At 41.1% G+C, this 16760-nt stretch overlaps 1 long non-coding RNA gene across 1 annotated transcript in view; it reads left to right on the forward strand.

Annotated features, from left to right (window-relative positions):
- The first annotated feature begins 8361 nt into the window (after positions 1 to 8361).
- The window catches only part of LOC123385613, a 49318-nt gene continuing 40919 nt past the window's right edge, over positions 8362 to 16760 (forward strand). The window contains exon 1 of the long non-coding RNA XR_006598493.1: positions 8362 to 8394. This is a non-coding gene — a long non-coding RNA (uncharacterized LOC123385613). The remainder of the gene's footprint in view (positions 8395 to 16760) is intronic.

The raw sequence follows: 16760 nt of genomic DNA on the forward strand, positions 1-16760 counted from the left end.
TAGTATCTTGGTCAGGTTTGGTATTAGGATAATGCTGGGCTTATAGAATGACTGAGGAAATATTCCCTCTGCTCCAATCTCTAAAAGAGATGATAGAGAATTTGTATAATTTCTTAAATTTTTTATAGATATAACCAGTGACGCCTCTGAGCCAAGTGCTTTCTCTTTTGGAAAGTTATTATTGATTCAATTTCATTAATTGATACAAGCCTATTTATATTGTCTGTTTCTTCTTGTGTCAATTTTGGCAGATTTTATCTTTCAGGAAATCTATTTCATCTAGGTTGCTAAATTTGGTACATAGACTTGCTCATAGTAACTTTTTAGTATGAGTGAGACCTGTAGTGATGTCCCCTCTTTCATTTTTGATTTTAATAATTTGTGTCACCTCTTTTTCTCTTAATGTGGCTGTAGGCCTATCAATTTTACTGATTTTTTTTTTTTTAAAGAACTAGATTTTGGTTTCATTGATATTTTTCCCCTAATGAGTTTTTGTTTCCGATGCCATAGACTTCTGTAATTCTTACTATTTGTTCTGCTTGTACTTAGGATTTGATATGTTCTTCTTGTGCTAGTTTCCTAAGATTGAAGCTTAGATTACTGATTTAAAATTTTTGTCTTTTCTAATATATGCATTCAGTGCCATAACTTTCCCACTAAACATAGCTTTCACTGAATTCCACAAATTTTGATAAGTTGTATTTTTATTATCATATTTTGGGTTTTAAAATTTCTCATGAAATTGCTTCTTGACCCATGTTTTACTTAGAAGTGTGTTTAGCCTCCAAGTATTTGGGGATGTTTCCAGCTATCTTTCTGTTACTAATTTCTGATTTAATTCTCTTGTGCTCTGAAAAGCTGACATAGTATATAGTTCCTATTCTTTTAAAGTTGTCAAAGTGTGTTGTATGGCCCAGAATGTGGTTTATCTTGGTGAACATTCCATCTGAGCTTGAGAAGAAGGTGTATTGTGATGATTTTTGGGTGGAGTGCTATATCAATGACAGTTACATCCAGTTGATTGATTATGCTGTTAAGTTCAACTCTGTCCTTACTGATTTTCTGCCCACTGGATTTGTCTATTTCTGATGGAGTGTATTGAAGTCTCCAACTATCATAGTATACTCATTTATTTTTCCTTGCAATTCTATCAGTTGTTGCCTCATGTATTTTGACACTCTGTTGTTAGGCACATACACATTAAAGATTGATAGGTCCTCTTGGAGAACTGACCCCTTTATCATTATATCATGCCATCTTTATCCCGCATAAGTTGCCCTGCTTTGAAATCTCCTGTCTTAAAGTAATGTAGCTACTCATGCTGTCTTTTAATTAGTGTTATCATAGTATGTATTTTTCCATCCCTACTTTTAATCTATATGTGTCTTTTATATTTAAAAAGGATTTCTTACAGCTGGCATGTAGTTAGGTCTTATTATTTGATTCACCTAATAATCTTTTAATTGATGTATTTATACATTGGCATTTGAGGCGATTGTGAATATTGTTGCATAATGTACTGACTGAAAGGAACATTTGTAAATAGGCTTTTAGTAATTATATTGTCCTATGACAATGTCTAGGGTTTTTAGGGAATCAGTGGCCCTGGGCTCTGGACTCCACAAGTGCCTCTCAGTTTTTTCCCAGACTTAGGTGGAACCACATGACTAGAGGGTGCTGGAGCTTGGTAATTCCCTTCCTCCATGCAGAAGATAGAGGGATTTTCCTTGCATATTTTCTTTAACACGTGTAGAAGGCTAGAGCCAGCTGGAGTTGGATGTTTTCTTCCCCTAGGTTAGTTAGTCTCTGATAAAACTCCAAAAGGTTCTTCTCTGGTAGATAGTTTATTTTAAGGGAAGGTCTTATTAAGAGTTACAAAAAACTCTGGTGTATTTAAAAATGACTTTTCCCCCCTTCTTCTGCTAGAAGCCCAAGAAGATTTTTCTTGAATATTTACCGTGAAAACCTGGTAGGGTTCCAGGACATAAAACTCAGTGTGGGAGCCCCCCACTCCGTGATTTTTTTTTTTTAAATCCTCAGTCTTGTCTACACTCAGTCTCTGGAGATTCATTAATTATAGTTCAGTTTTCCCTTCCTCAGCCCTGGCTCCCATGAAGATTTCTATTTGTGGGTTTTCTGCTCTAGTAAGTTGTGTTTCTGTATATCCATGTTTGTCTGTCCTATATTTGGGACAGCAGTTTGTCCTATGACCTCACTTTGGTGATGGATCTAAGAAGCGTTGTTGATTTTTCAGTCTGCTCAGCTTTTTACTTGTTAGGACGGAGTAGAGACTTTTAGGTTCTCCACATGCTAGCCTGGAAACAGGAAGTCCTCTGTTGACTATTTTATTTCTGAATTTTGCGCCTTATTTTCTTTTCTATTTCTATCCAGTAGTTTTTTATTACAAGCTGGAAATTATAATCCTACATTTAAGGGAGAGATGTTGAGTTTTCTTCATGCAGGCAGTCGAATTCCTAGCACGTCTTCTTGGCCTTTTTAGATGTTGTTTTGTGATATGCTTGTGTGTGTCCATTTGGGTTTTGCTCTTGATCGTAAATACCAGTCCTACTGTAGACTGTGGTCATTACTCATGTATGACCTTTTGTGGTCTCATACGCACATCTACCATGGTCAGGGAGTTCTTTCTATTCTGATGTGGCCAGAACTTGAACATGTTCTAGTTCAACTAGAACTGCAGAACTTCAGGCTACTTTGCTTGGGCGGCATTTCTCGTCCCATGGTCCAGAAAGGGATCCAAAGCAGGAAAACAAGGTAACAGGGGGTTCACCTGGTCTCTCAGAGATCACAACTTTGGGCTGCCTGTTGGTGGATTCATAAGAACAGTTGCCTCATAGACGATGGTTTTACTCTTGTTCAGTGAGAGGGTATGGTTGATACCTTCTCTTCCATCTTAGGTGAACGCAGAAGACTCACATATTAGCTTTACCGTGTCTTAATACCTGTTACAAAGGCATTTCTATGTGTTCTCCCAAACATTATCATCACTTTGGTTTTTTTGTGTGTGGATATTACATGTATTACTCTGGGTAACTTTGCCGTGTTGGGACACATTCTATTGGGATTTGACTGGGACAGTATTAAATTTAGGCTTAGTTTAGGGATAATCCACATTTTTTCCAATATACTGTAAACTCTAAGAAAAAGTATATCTTTACATTAAATCAAATTTCCTTTTATGTTCCTCACTTTTAATAATTGTGTAAACATACATTCTACACCTGTAAGTTCATTATAAAATGTATTATTTTTGTTGCTCTTGTGGATGAGCTTTATTGTATTTTGTACATCTCCATTATCTGTATGAAATAAGTAGTTTTTGTATTTTAACTCTAACCAATTCTTTTGACTTCTCATTTCCCCCCTAGTTTTCTAGCTTATCATCTTAACTGTCTAGGTTTAAGCAATTTTTTAACTCCACATTTCAAACATACTTGATATATTTATCTTGTCTAATTATAGTAGATAGTACTTCCAGAATATTGTTATCTAAAGGCATTCTTGGGGTGCCTGGGTGGCTCAGTCAGTTAAGTGCCAGACTTCGGCTCAGGTCATGATCTTAAGGTTCAAGGATTGCTTCTGGCTCTCTGCCATCAGCACGGAGCCCACATGGGATCCTTTGTACCTCTCTGTCTCTGCCCTTGCCCTGCTTATGCGCTCTCTCTCTTTCAAAAATAAAATAAACATTAAAAAAATTAAAAAAATTAAAACATTCTTCCTATCACCAATTTTTAAAAAAAACTTTTAATGTTTTTATTTATTTTTGAGAGAGTGAGTGAGCATGAGTGGGGGAGGGCCAGAGAGACAGGGAGACACAGAATATGAAGCAGGCTCCAGGCTGTAAGCTGTCAGCACAGAGCCAGATGTGGGGCTCAAACTGGTGAACGGTGAAATCATGACCTGAGCCAAAGGTGGACGCTTCACCGACTGAGCCACCCAGGCGTCCCGATTAGTATCACCAAAGTTAATGGTATTTCAAGTGTAAGTATCATGATACCTTAAATGATTGAGTTATATATATCCTTTCTATTAATTTTTTAAGTTAAAATTTGACAAATGTTACATCTAATATTTTTTGGTCTCCATAAATATTGTTCTCTAGTTTGTCTTCACTGAATTATTAATTTGGTGATTTGTACAATTAGACATTCTAACACTGATCTCCCTTGCATTTTTAGTAAACCTAACTAGATTAACCTGGCTTTTTTTTTTAATTGCTGACTTTATGCTTTATTAGCTAAATATTTGTTCATAAGTAGATTTTTGACCCAAAATATACAAACAAGTTTCATTTGTTACCTTTTTGTCTGCTAACTTTTCCAGATTTTAGATTAATGATAGCCTGATTTATTTTCTGTAACAGTTAAAATGACATGGGCAGTTTTTTTTTTTCCTTGTGATATACTGACAGAAATCAACTTGGGCTTATTTGTTGTTGGTGATGATGGTGAAGAATGGAGAAGACGACTCTTTGACAGTTTGCAGTTTCCCCTTGTTTACTATTGTTTGAGCTTTCTAACCTTTTTTTTTTTTAATTTTTTTAAACATTTATTTATTTTTGAGACAGAGACAGAGCATGAACGGGGGGAGGGGCAGAGAGAGAGGGAGACATAGAACCGGAAGCAGGCTCCAGGCTCTGAGCCATCAGCCCAGAGCCCGACGCGGGGTTCGAACTCACGGACCGTGAGATCGTGACCTGAGCTGAAGTCGGACGCTTAACCGACTGAGCCACCCAGGCGCCCCGCTTTCTAACCTTTTTAAATAAGTTTTTGAAACTCACAGTTTCCTTAAAATGATTCATTTCATCCAAGATTTGAATACAATAGCATATGCGTAAGCAATATATTACCTTGTGCTACCATGTTTTCTATTTTTTTTAAAAAGGAAAGAAGTAAATGATGTTTCTTGTAGATAAAAAATCAGAAAATACCGACTACAGAGAATCATGTAGATCCTAATTCTTAATTTCATGACCCAGAAATGACCTCTGTTGCTACTTTAGGCATATTTCTTACCAAATTTCATTCTTTAAAATTTGTACTGTGTACCTGTGTAGTTGGCACTGCTTCTAGGAAAGGGGTGATGAGTGGGTTGAACAGAGATCTTTCGGTTTCCTTTTTTCTGGTGTTCTGAGAGCTGGAGAAGGATGTGAGAGTGTATAGATCTAGCCCATGTCAAAGGAGCCCCGGGAAATTGAAAACAGTGCTCTCGTACATGGATTGGAGAAATAGATGGACAGCGGGGATTTTTAAATCTAAGAAAGCAAACTTAGAGATAAGATCTTGTTCAGGAAAAAGTCTCTGTTGTGCAGGATAGAAAAAAAAAAAACAAGGCAAATGAATTCAAGAGGTAGAACCATTGTATTACAAAGAGGGGAGGCATTTCTGAACGGTGTATAAATTCCGATGGAGAAAGTGTTAGTACATCTTCTGAGTTGATGCACATGGAAGAGTCAGATTCTTTGGCTTTATCGTAGTGGGTTTTGGGTTTTGTACATGTAGGTCCTCTTCCAGGCAGTGACAGAGCTCCTTTTGTTCAACTTTTCCAAGGAAATACTTTCAGGTGATCTTGGAGATTGAGATTGAGGACTTGGAGTCACTTGCCTATTTTTAGCTCTTGGGTTTATAGCGTTTTTGTCTTTCCGAGTGCAGGGTCAAGTGCCATTGTAGACTCGCATTTGCTGTTTTAATGACTTCAGCTGGATTTCCACTTCTTGAGTTTGATACTTTTTCTTTAACATATTGAGAGTCAGTGAGATGAGGTACTGAGGAGGGAGAAGCAAATGTGTGATGCCCATCGGTGACTATACTAGCGAAAGCTCAGAGGAAACAGGATTGGCAAAGACGTTTCCCTTAGTTTCTTTGAGCCCAATTCTTCCTCAACAATGGAGGATACCCAGTCTGTTGTCTTAGGATTCGAGCTTCAACTTCCATAAAGAGTGTGAACTAAACTTCTATGCCACAACTATTTAGTACCTTCTATATTTGGGCTGTGCCTGCACTGGCAGTTGATGCAACAATAATAAATGAGGGGCGCCTGGATGGCTCAGCTGGTTAAGCATCTGGCTTCGGCTCAGGTCATGATCTCACGGTTTGTGAGTTGGAGCCCCGCGCTGGGCTCTGTGCTGACAGCTCAGAGCCTAGAGCCTGCTTCGGATTCTGTGTCTCCGTCTCTCTATGTCCCTCCCCCAATCATGCTCTGTCTGCCTGTCTCCCTCTAAAAAATAAATAAACATGAAGAATAATAAATAAGACAAAAATCCCTGTGCTGAAGGGGAAAGAAGAGTCTGCTGGGGGGGAACTTAGGGTTCATGATTTACTAACACTCGAGGACAGGAAAAGACAGTGTCCATTTCAGCAAAGATCAATATAATACACATTGTTTAGAAGATAGGGAAATACAGAGAAGTATAAAGAAAAAAAAGGGGGGGACATCCTAGAAATGTACCACGTTGAAATAAATGCTTTTACCATGAGGTCATCATCATTCCATGAATCTATGGACACACAAAATAGAAAGTAAGATGGGGAGATACAGGCAGAAAGATGAAGAGGCCCAAGTAGTGTGCCATGTATCTCTGAAATGTGAACAATAAAATTCCTGAACTTAATTTTATTTGAATGTAAGTGAAAACTGTATAACAAGAATGACAGCAAAAGAACTGGTGAAACTTGATTTTTTTTTTTTTTTCCAATTGCAAATGGTTGTAGCAATCCCAACAGATCTCGCTAGGGATAAGATGCAAGATTATGTAAATTCAGAAATTAGAGTCCTTTTTTTCACCCTTTGTCTGTTTCAGATTTAGTCAGGGCTAGTTGATTGTTTATTACAAAAATTAGAGTATTTTCTTATGAAACCTTTACCATTTTATTGTCCCTTTTCTTTCCCTGCTCCTAACTTTTTTTTTAATTTTATATATGAAATTTATTGTCAAATTGGTTTCCATATAACACCCAGTGCTCATCCCAAAAGGTGCCCTCCTCAACACCCATCACCCACCCTCCCCTCCGTCCCACCCCGCATCAACCCTCAGTTTGTTCTCAGTTTTTAACAGTCTCTTATGCTTTGGCTCTCTCCCACTCTAACCTGTTTTTTTTTTTTCCTTCCCCTCCCCCATGGGTTTCTGTTAAGTTTCTCAGGATCCACATAAGAGTGAGACCATATGGTATCTGTCTTTCTCTGTATGGCTTATTTCACTTAGCATCACACTCTCCAGTTCTATCCATGTTGCTACAAAAGGCCATATTTCATTTTTTCTCATTGCCACGTAGTATTCCATTGTGTATATAAACCACTTTTGATGTATTTTATAATTACCCTGCCAAGGTCCCTCCCTTCTATAAAAACAATTGCCACAAGTGTTGAGTCTGAGTCTTCTATTGAATGCTCACTGAAATCTATATTGATGTTAATCTATATAGAATGCCATATGGGTGGTCATTATTGGTCCTTTTACATTTTCCGATTTGTCTGCTTTGACTTATCTCTTGAATGAATGGACACAACATCCATAGAAAATCCCGTTAAAGGCGTCAGAGAGCTCTCAGGCAGCCAAGACCTATAGGGCAAGACCCTAGATCAGATGAGTTGCAGAAAAGGGAGACCTACGCTCAGTAGTTGTCCTGTTGAGGCATTTGCTAAGTTCTTCAAGTGCAGGAGGTGAGAGGCTAGGTTGAATTAAATTTTTGAAATTCTCACTCTGCCAAGGGGGCGGGGACCCATAAACTGGGGAGCATAACCTGATAAGGAGGAGGAAACGTAGTAAACACTAAACGCTCCCAGTCATTGTTGAGATCTCCGAAGAGCCACATGCTAGAAATGAAGGCAAACTAGAGGCCAAAAGATGTGAAGCAGCCTAGGTGAGCCCAGTCCCTGATTATATTAAAATAAAAGGCTCCCTTTCACCTGCTCAGGAGAGGCTAGGGTGAGCTCACCTGGAAGCAAGATAATTTCTAGAGCTATTCTTTTTCATTTGTATTTCATGTGTCTTTCCTATGCAGTGTTAATCTGTTAATCACAAATTGCCACATGTACCAAAAACCTAGAAAACAAATTATAAAAATAGGTTCATAGTTGTCCGAGATGATGGAAGTCTCAAGCACAGACATTACCATAACTGTGATTAATACGTTCAGAAAAATAGATGACAAGATGGAGAATGTATTAAAAAAGGAGAGGAATGTATTAAAAAAATCAAATGGAAATGTAAACACTAAAAATATCTCCAAGAAAGGAACAATGTATAATCTTGGAATTTGAGATCTGAATCAATCCTCTCTTGTCTTTCATGGGAAGCCCTTTTATTCCTTTTTTTAACCCATTTCTTTCTTTTTTTTTTCACAGTGGTCACTCTCACTCTTCTCTATGAAAATGAATGTAAGTATTCTTCAGTATATTTCAAGCATATTAATATTACGTTTGTATAATGTAATATGTAATCAGTACCAAGCATATTACATTTATGAAAGTTCATTCTGTTATGGAAGAAAATTAAACATTTTGCATGATGTGACTGAACATATGGTTGAGAGATACTTGGTTAAAAAATTGTGTTTAACAATCTTGAAGTAAATGCTAACATTAGGAAGCTTTTGCTTCCTTCATTCAAGTGGTTATATAATTTATTTCTTAAAACCATAATTTGGAACGTAAACCTCATGAAGGTGACACAGTACCCCACTGAGGCAAATGGCAAAGAACTGGGAATTACCAATTCTAAATTTGTTGAAGATCATACTCCGTTCTTTCTGGTGTCTGATAAATTGTTATTTGTAAAGACAAATAGTAGGTGATGATGCTGGAGCATGTGACTGTTGATAATGTTGATTTCTGTAGTCATCACCCCAAAGTTTCTTTGACCCCTTCCTTATAATTCATGTAGTCAGTCAACATTTACTGAGTATTGACTATGGTATGGTCCTCGGTTTTGAAAAATTTTGAAGCGAGTGGTAGAGGCAAACACTTTTCACTTGAAAATGGGCAGCAAAGGTGTTAAGTGTGAGTGTGGACAGGCATTGCCTCATCTTACTGAAGCTGAGTGTGGATGAGGGGAAGGAGTCTTCAGAGAAGTCTTCAAAGTGGAGGAAAGGTGTAAGGAGTCTAAGGGGAGTCCCCCAAGCAGAAGAGGGTCATGAATAAAGAACAGAGCGATGGTGGTTTCATTGTGGTTTTTGTGAAGAATGCTAGATACGGTCACTCCTCCCTTAATGACCATTTAAGGGTCTCACAGAGTCCCCCAGGTTGCTCTAAACTTGGCCTGCACTTGTTTTGTGAAGATGGGGCTCGGGTCCCCATCTGAGCTCTGTCCTATACAGCTGCACCTTCCATCATCTGTCATAGAGTCTGTGCATGGACCTCTCTTAATACTCCCGGAGGGTGCCTCCCCATGAAGCTCAACTCAGGGATGATGAAGTGTTAGGGGGCAAAACGCTTTCCTTCCACCCCCAAGGCCCCCAGCACTGAACTGGGCATTCCTAGCAGTTAGGACAACACAACGAAAGACTACTGAGGGGGAAAAAACAAGAATCGGGTAGTGCAAACACAAGAATGTACACTCTGGAACTTCAGAAACACCGAAAAGCGTAGGAAATCAGATTTCCAGAGTTTCCATTACGGTAGCTCTGGAGCAAGGCTGACAGTCTGTTCCCAGGTGATACTGATGCTGCCTTAGACAAAATAAGTTGCCCTTGCCTGTAAACACAAGAGACTGGATTAAAAAAGATAATAATACTCTGATAGCCCATCTAGGCTGATGTGAAATCTTAAAACTTACATGATATTAAGGCTTAGTTGGGTAAAGTAAGGTATTAGACAATGAATCGTAAACCTTGAGCATTCTTGATAGATGGGATATAAAATGGCTCAAAATTCAGAAGCTTTCAAACTTAAAACCTTCTTAAAAGTCAAGAACAATGAAGGCTACTTTGTGAAGGAAAAAACAACCCAAATAGACTTGAAAATTGAATACTTCTAGTATATTTTTTCTCCTGTGTTCAGCATCTTCTTAATACCTATACATTTAGAAACAAACTGTCTTACGATTGGTAGCTGTGGCCATTTTTGGATGGCTAATCTCCCTCAGTCAAGCTCATCTGAAACAAATAATTGTGCGTTTCTATAATGTCTGTGGCTCTGGTTCTGAGCTTTTGCTGGACCCTGGATGCACCTGAGGGAATCTGGATTTAATGCATCTGTGGTCCAGGCATTAGTGTTCTTTTTATAACTCCCCAGGTCCTTCCAAAGTGTACCATGGGTTGAGAATGACTGGTGTAGTCCTTGGGCTAGTATAACCTATATTTTAGGAGTGGAGATATTACTAATTGTTTTGCCATAAAGCCCACATCAACTAATGTCTGTATGAGGGTTTTACATCTTACATATGTTTCAAGGAACCCACATTCCCCAACTTTGGTAAACAACACTTTGAAATAATGCTGTGCTCCATTTATTGCCAGTTGGTACAGAAATCATATTTATCTTTCTAATGAGTTTCACTGCATATGCAGATTAGGAACAAATTTTTTAAATTACAAGTCAGGGCCATGAGGAAACCAGATAGAGCCCGTTCCAGCAACGTGACAAAAATGATGGAAGTTTTCAGAAACTTGCTGGCAGGAAATCCACTGCCAAAGAGCCACAGATCATGTTAACGCCTTGTTGCCTGTCATCCTGTTAGTTAAATGGAAGGGAGCTTTCGATTCAGGGTACAGTCCAACCTAGATCAAAGTAGAAATGGCTTTTGACACTTGGGTTTTGTTTAAGAAAGAGGTTAGTCACTCATAGGCTTGACTGACCGGCCAGAAGGATGTAAATTGCTTGGTAAAACAGCTTCCCATTTAGAATCCTAAGGATTACAAGAAAAATCTCACCAGTTAACGGTTTGTGTTAGTTGGTAAATTCAGGATCTATTTGACTCAGTCCCCCAGAATTAGCTAATGCAAGTACAGGGTGTTGAATTAAATGTAAAGTTCATCTAGACAACACATACTTTTTAGTATAGTAAAATGTTGAATATGGCAAGGGGCTTACTTATGCTAAAAAATTATTCATTTTTTCCATTTGAAATGCGCATTTAACTGGGCATTCTGTGTTTTATCTTGCCAGTTTAATTGTTTTTCATGTTTGTTTATTTTTGAGAGAGCGTGAGTGGGGGAGGGGCAGAGAGCGGGGGAGACGATCTGAAGCAGGCTCCAGGCTCTGAGCTGTTAGTGCAGAGCCTGATATAGGACTCAAGCCCACACACTGTGAGATCATGACTTGAGCTGTAGTCGGATGCTTAACCGACTGAGCCACCCAGGCGCCCCTTATCTTGCCAGTTGAAATCTTACTACATCCTCCGGGAGGTTTTTGGCAGGACTGAGTAACAAGAACTCTCTAGAAACTCGTATCTTGGAAACATTAGCTCTGATCTTCACTGACCTCTTCTTCCCCTGGTCAGTTATTACCGCAAAGTAGACTCCTCTGCTTTCCTATTGTAAAGTTAGGACAATAATACGAAAGGGGGGTTAGACACACCCAATACATCCCACAAACAGAGCTAAGTAGAAATCTCTTTATAATTGTCCAGTAAGTTTGTCCTCCTCATTGATCAAGCGTTCCCCAAACTTGACCTTCCCCTTTGCTTTCCCAACCTAGACCCCATGATTCCCCTTTTAAACCTCATTGTCACCAGTGGTCTCAACTCATTCATTCTCATGGTCCATCGACTCCAGGACTCTTCCTGGGGAAGGGAGGGAGTTGGAATGTTAGAATGACCTGGGGAACTTTTTCTAAGTAGACTTGCCTGCTCTCCTTTGCTGCCTCTGCACAGAAAAGTCCTGGTCTGGAGTCAGTGGGTGTGAGAAAGCCAGGCTGTGGCTCTCAAATCTTGATAGGGAAAAACAAAACGAAACAAACAATCATCCATGTCTGATTTGCCTTTTTGGCAGTTGCGATTTGCAAGAGGAAGGTGCAAACAATTCTACCAGGAAATACATAGTTCTCTGGTGTCCCTTCTTGGCTCTCATTACTTTAAAAGGGAATTACATTGTGCACTTGAAAATAATATAATGTTATGTGTCAGTTAAAAAGGTGTGTGTGTGGGGGGGGGTAGTTTTGCCTTGTATTATCTGATTGGCCGTAATTGTCTGTATTCAGAGTGCTTCGAACAGACGATGTGATGCTCCCAGCCGTCCGGGGGCTGGCTGAGTATATCTCATCGGTGTGGCGTTGCTGATGCCTGCGCACGTGGTCACCCCAGACCAAGAAATGCTGTGAAACAGGTTCAGAATCATGGCCACGAGATAAAAATTGGAGACTCCAACCCGACAAGCCTAATGTGTGGAGCAAGCTCAGATTACCACGTGTTCAGCTTTGGGCACATATTTAAAAGGCAAAACTAGATTGCAGTCCGCTCCTCGTTTTTATTGTCAGGATTTTTTTTTTTTCTTTTCCCTTAGAACAGTAGAAATTTTTGTTAAATACTGAAGGGGTCCAGCATTCTAAAAAAATAAGTTGCTTTGAAAACCACGTATTTTCTTGGATATCTTACGTACTTGGAGTTATCGCATGGAACTGTGCCTGGCTCATGACATGTGGAAACGGATTGACTCTTGGTTGAGCTAAATGCAGTTTGAAGCTCAAAAAAAAAAAAAAAAAAAAAAATGACGTTTGGTGGTCCTTGTCAGACAAGCTCGTGGATTATGTAGAAACGCTTAGTTCCAATGCGGTTTTCTCCTGGGGGGAGCGAAAGAAATGATTGACAGCACCGTCCTGTTTCAGTCACGGAGCTGGACATTTGGATGTAGATAAACGTCTCCGGGATTCTTGAGCAGTAGTGCGCAAGGCCCAGGGCGGGCTCTGCAGAGCCAAGACTGGCATGGGCTAGTCCTTGGGAACAGGAAAGGGTAGCAGAACGGATCAGCAAGGTCTTCAGGCACATTGGACTTGCCCTCTTTGGAAAGCGGGCTCATGGCTGGTGCTTGTTGACGTGATGCCCCAAACACCTCATTACTGCAGTATGATTGAGGTCGTGCCCCCGAGTCACTTAATTCTAGTCCCCGGTTGCAACTGAAAGGAAAACGCCCCGCGTGAGTTGTCTTGAGAAACAAAAGCCCGTTTCAGCTCTCGGTCCCACAGAGCCCGTGACCGCCAAGCCGGCGTGCCAAGGTAATTGTCTGTGGTTAATAATGCTGACACCGGAGGTCGGAGCTTGCCCTCCAGGTGTGTTACAGCATCTCTGGACAAGAGGGCTGGGTCCTCGCAGGTGGGTCTGGCCGAGGGGCCTCGAGGCACTTACACTGAATGTGACGTTGAGGCGGCTAGTTGCGTGGAGGAGACGTGGAAGAAGTCGTGGGCCCTGCGTTTCCCACAGCAGTTTTGCAAAGCCTGGTAAGTGCTGCTGTGGCTCAGGGGTCCTTGCGCCCAACTGGATACAAACAAGCCCTCTGCAAGGGCCCGAGAATGTTTGTCGCTGGTGCTGGATGGTCAAGATGACGGCGGAGGGGCTTCCGGGAGTTCAGAGGCTAAGACAGAAAGCTGCATGTGTGCGCACGTTTCAAAAATGGGTCTTACCGAGAATGGATCTTTGAAAACTGATCTTGGTCTTTGGAAAAAAAAAAAAAATTTCGTGTAGGAAGACGCTTGAGTCTAATTTGCTTGAGTTGTCTGAGGTAGTTGAGGGCAACACTATGACAGGAAAAATTAATGGAAGGAAGGTTCACTTAAATACGTATTCACTAGGGAGTGGCTCCAGAAGCCTCCCCACTAGGGGTTGGGGGCTATGAGTATAAAGTAGGACTACAAAATTCTTAATTTCCGGGGAAAGATTTCTCTCTTTCTCATGATACACATTACCGTTATCCTTATCAACAACATTGGAAACTAAGAGACAGAGAAAGAATCCCTGTTCCTCATGCAAAGAAGTTTTGTAAGGAAATGATGAGGGTCAAATGTATCAGTTTGCCAGAAGCAGCCAAGATAAAGGTCATACTATGTAACTCATAATTTAGTATGGCATTCTTTAGAAATCTCGTATTAAAAAAAATGTTTAATGCTTAGTTATTTTTGAGAGAGAAGGAGACAGAGATAGCATGCAAGCGAGTGTGAGCAGGGGAGGGGCAGCGGGAGAGGGAGACACAGAATCCGAAGCAGACTCCAGGCTCCGAGCTGTCAGCACAGAGCCCGACATGGGGCTTGAACTCACGAACCAGGGGATCACTACCTGGGCCAAAGTCGGGCGCTTAACTGACGGAGCCACCCAGGTGCGCCTCATATGGCATGTTTAATGTGTATTATGTGATCTTCTGTCTTCCAGGGAAGCTTCATAATGTACAGTCATAAATTTGTGTCTTGTTATCTATAGATGAGTGCATACACAAAGAGTATGTGTGCACATTGCACACATATATACACACACACACACAAACACACACAGCAGTGTTTACACTTGAGTTGTGGCTTACGTTGGGGTGATAGTCAAGAGTCAACAAGTAAAGTGGAAGTCCATTATAGGCTTATCCTTGGAAATGTTCGAAGTCACTCAAAGACACGATGCACACTTTGGCTTTTATAGTAACATGCATGCATGCTGAAGCTGTAAAGTGCACAGAACAAGCCAGACTGAAGCAAATATCTTCATGCTGACGTTTAGATGTTCAAACTGTTCCCCTTGGCATGAATGGCAGGCATCGAAAAGAGCTTTCAAGTCCCTAGTGAGGTGATGGGTGAGTGACTTTAAGGGATTTCTTCCTTCTGGCAGAGTTGACTCTAGTTTGTCTTAATAGTAAGCTTCTGGACTAATAAGAATAACCGTTATTATTATTTCTGTAAGGATGAGGCTTAAAAGAGACAATGGTATCTCAACTTACTGGCGTTAGATTCCAAAATCTGGGCAAAAGGCCAAGGAATATGTGGTACAGTGACTAGGTTGAGAAAATAAACTTTGAGTTAAGGTGGTTTGACTTTGGAAGTAATTTTCTCTGCATTGTATATACCTGCACGTACTCTGTGTTGGCAAGTGAACGGAAGGCGGGTTTTATCTCCCTAAGTCAGTAGCCTTTGATTGACTGGTTGACCTGATTCACCACACGACTGACTTGTAGAGATGGTGACAGCCATCTCAGTCTCTCTTCCTACGTTCAGTGGGCATGGCGTGTGTTAGGGTGTGTGTGAGCGGGGGAGATGCAGTGTCTGAGTGTCTCAAGATACCTTGTACACACCTGTCTCAGAGTTGGAGGGCGAGGAGGATAAAGACGTGTCTGGAATGTCCTGTCCACCGTGGGAGTAGGCCCAGCCGCAGGATAGGAAGACAAAGGAACTTGGTGTGAAAAGTCACCTTGAGGGAGGAAGGAGTCCGGCAGCGGGAACGCGGCGTGTCACAGTTAAGAAAGGCTTGGTTGTGGCACTATCAGGGAAAAGTGACTTTTCACTCAGGACTGTCTCATAGCCTGGCCCTTTGTGGATCTTTTTTCTGATTCCTTTCGAGAACAGGGTAGGCTCTTGTACTACAAATCCTGGAAGAGACTGTAGCCTGAATGGCACTGCCTTGGTAACCCTCTAATAGGGGACAACTCAAAAGACAGAAGGGGACGGAAGCCATGACCCTTTGACGCCATGATGCCTGACCCAGCAGTCAAAGTACCAGCAGGATAGGAATTTCTTAGAAGCACATAGGAGGAGGCCTTGTCTGGGGACTCTAAGAAATGGGTGAGTGCATAAAGCAGAAGAAAGTTGAGTTATTACTGTTAATGTGACCACACCTGACCCCACAGGTTGGGGAGGTAGAGAGAAATTCAGTTTTCACCTCTATTATTGTACTTCACACAGAATTAGAACTACTTACTTACCCTTCTGCTTCCCCTCCTAGGCTTTGAGGCCCTGCAGACCGGGGGCTATATTGTATTCATCATGGTTTTTCCAGAACCTGACCTTTGATCCCCATAAGTAGGTGTTCACTGAATGGTGGGTGGGTTTTTGGTGTTTTTGGGTTTTTTTTTTTTTATTAATGTCGTTTCTCTAGCTAAAAGACCGATTTCTATGCTTGTATTTGTTGGTGATTCTAGAAATGTCTGACCCAGCATCTCAGTTGGGGAAGAAGAGGAGAAGCCTGGGTCGTGACTTGGCTTCCGAATTTCTAGCCTCTTCCTTCACAGGCTGTCAGACAGGAATACAGAGCTTCCTGCCTGAGGCCCGACTGCTGAATTAGACTTTGGGGCAGGAACCTCCAACTGTCCCTTTAGATGAGAGCAGGTCCTGTTTTTCCTCCAGAGGTCGGACAAAGGAGAAAAGCGCATTTCAGCTGGAGGCTTTGAAAGGCCGACAATGAGTGGAGAACAATGTGCGCCTCAGTTTATTGAGCCTCACTGAATGCCCTGGTGCTTCTAGACTGTAACCTATACATCTGCCTGACTGGGGGGAGGGGCCGGGCGCTGCCACCGAGCGGAGGGATTAAGGCTGTAAAAATAGAGCCAGTGTGAGAGACTTGGAGAGAGGGATGTTCGCAGTGACCCAGCTCAGCCACTTAGGCAGCTCTGCCACATTCCTCAGAACAAACAGCTATTACAGTCCGAGCGCACAAAGCCTGTAGCAGGCCTGGTAATGACAAGCACTGTCAGCACGCTGTAATTAACACGGGGTGGTGTAATTTATAAGGAATGTACTATAGAGTGTAACGCCAATACGGGGGTGGGGGGGCAGATATCTGCCGCTAGCCTGCAAAATCAAAAGTAGCCTCATCCCTTGATGCGAGCATCTTGCCTCCCAAA

Source organism: Felis catus, chromosome A1 (assembly GCF_018350175.1).
Source record: "Felis catus isolate Fca126 chromosome A1, F.catus_Fca126_mat1.0, whole genome shotgun sequence".
In the NCBI taxonomy this organism is placed as follows: Eukaryota; Metazoa; Chordata; class Mammalia; order Carnivora; family Felidae; genus Felis; species Felis catus.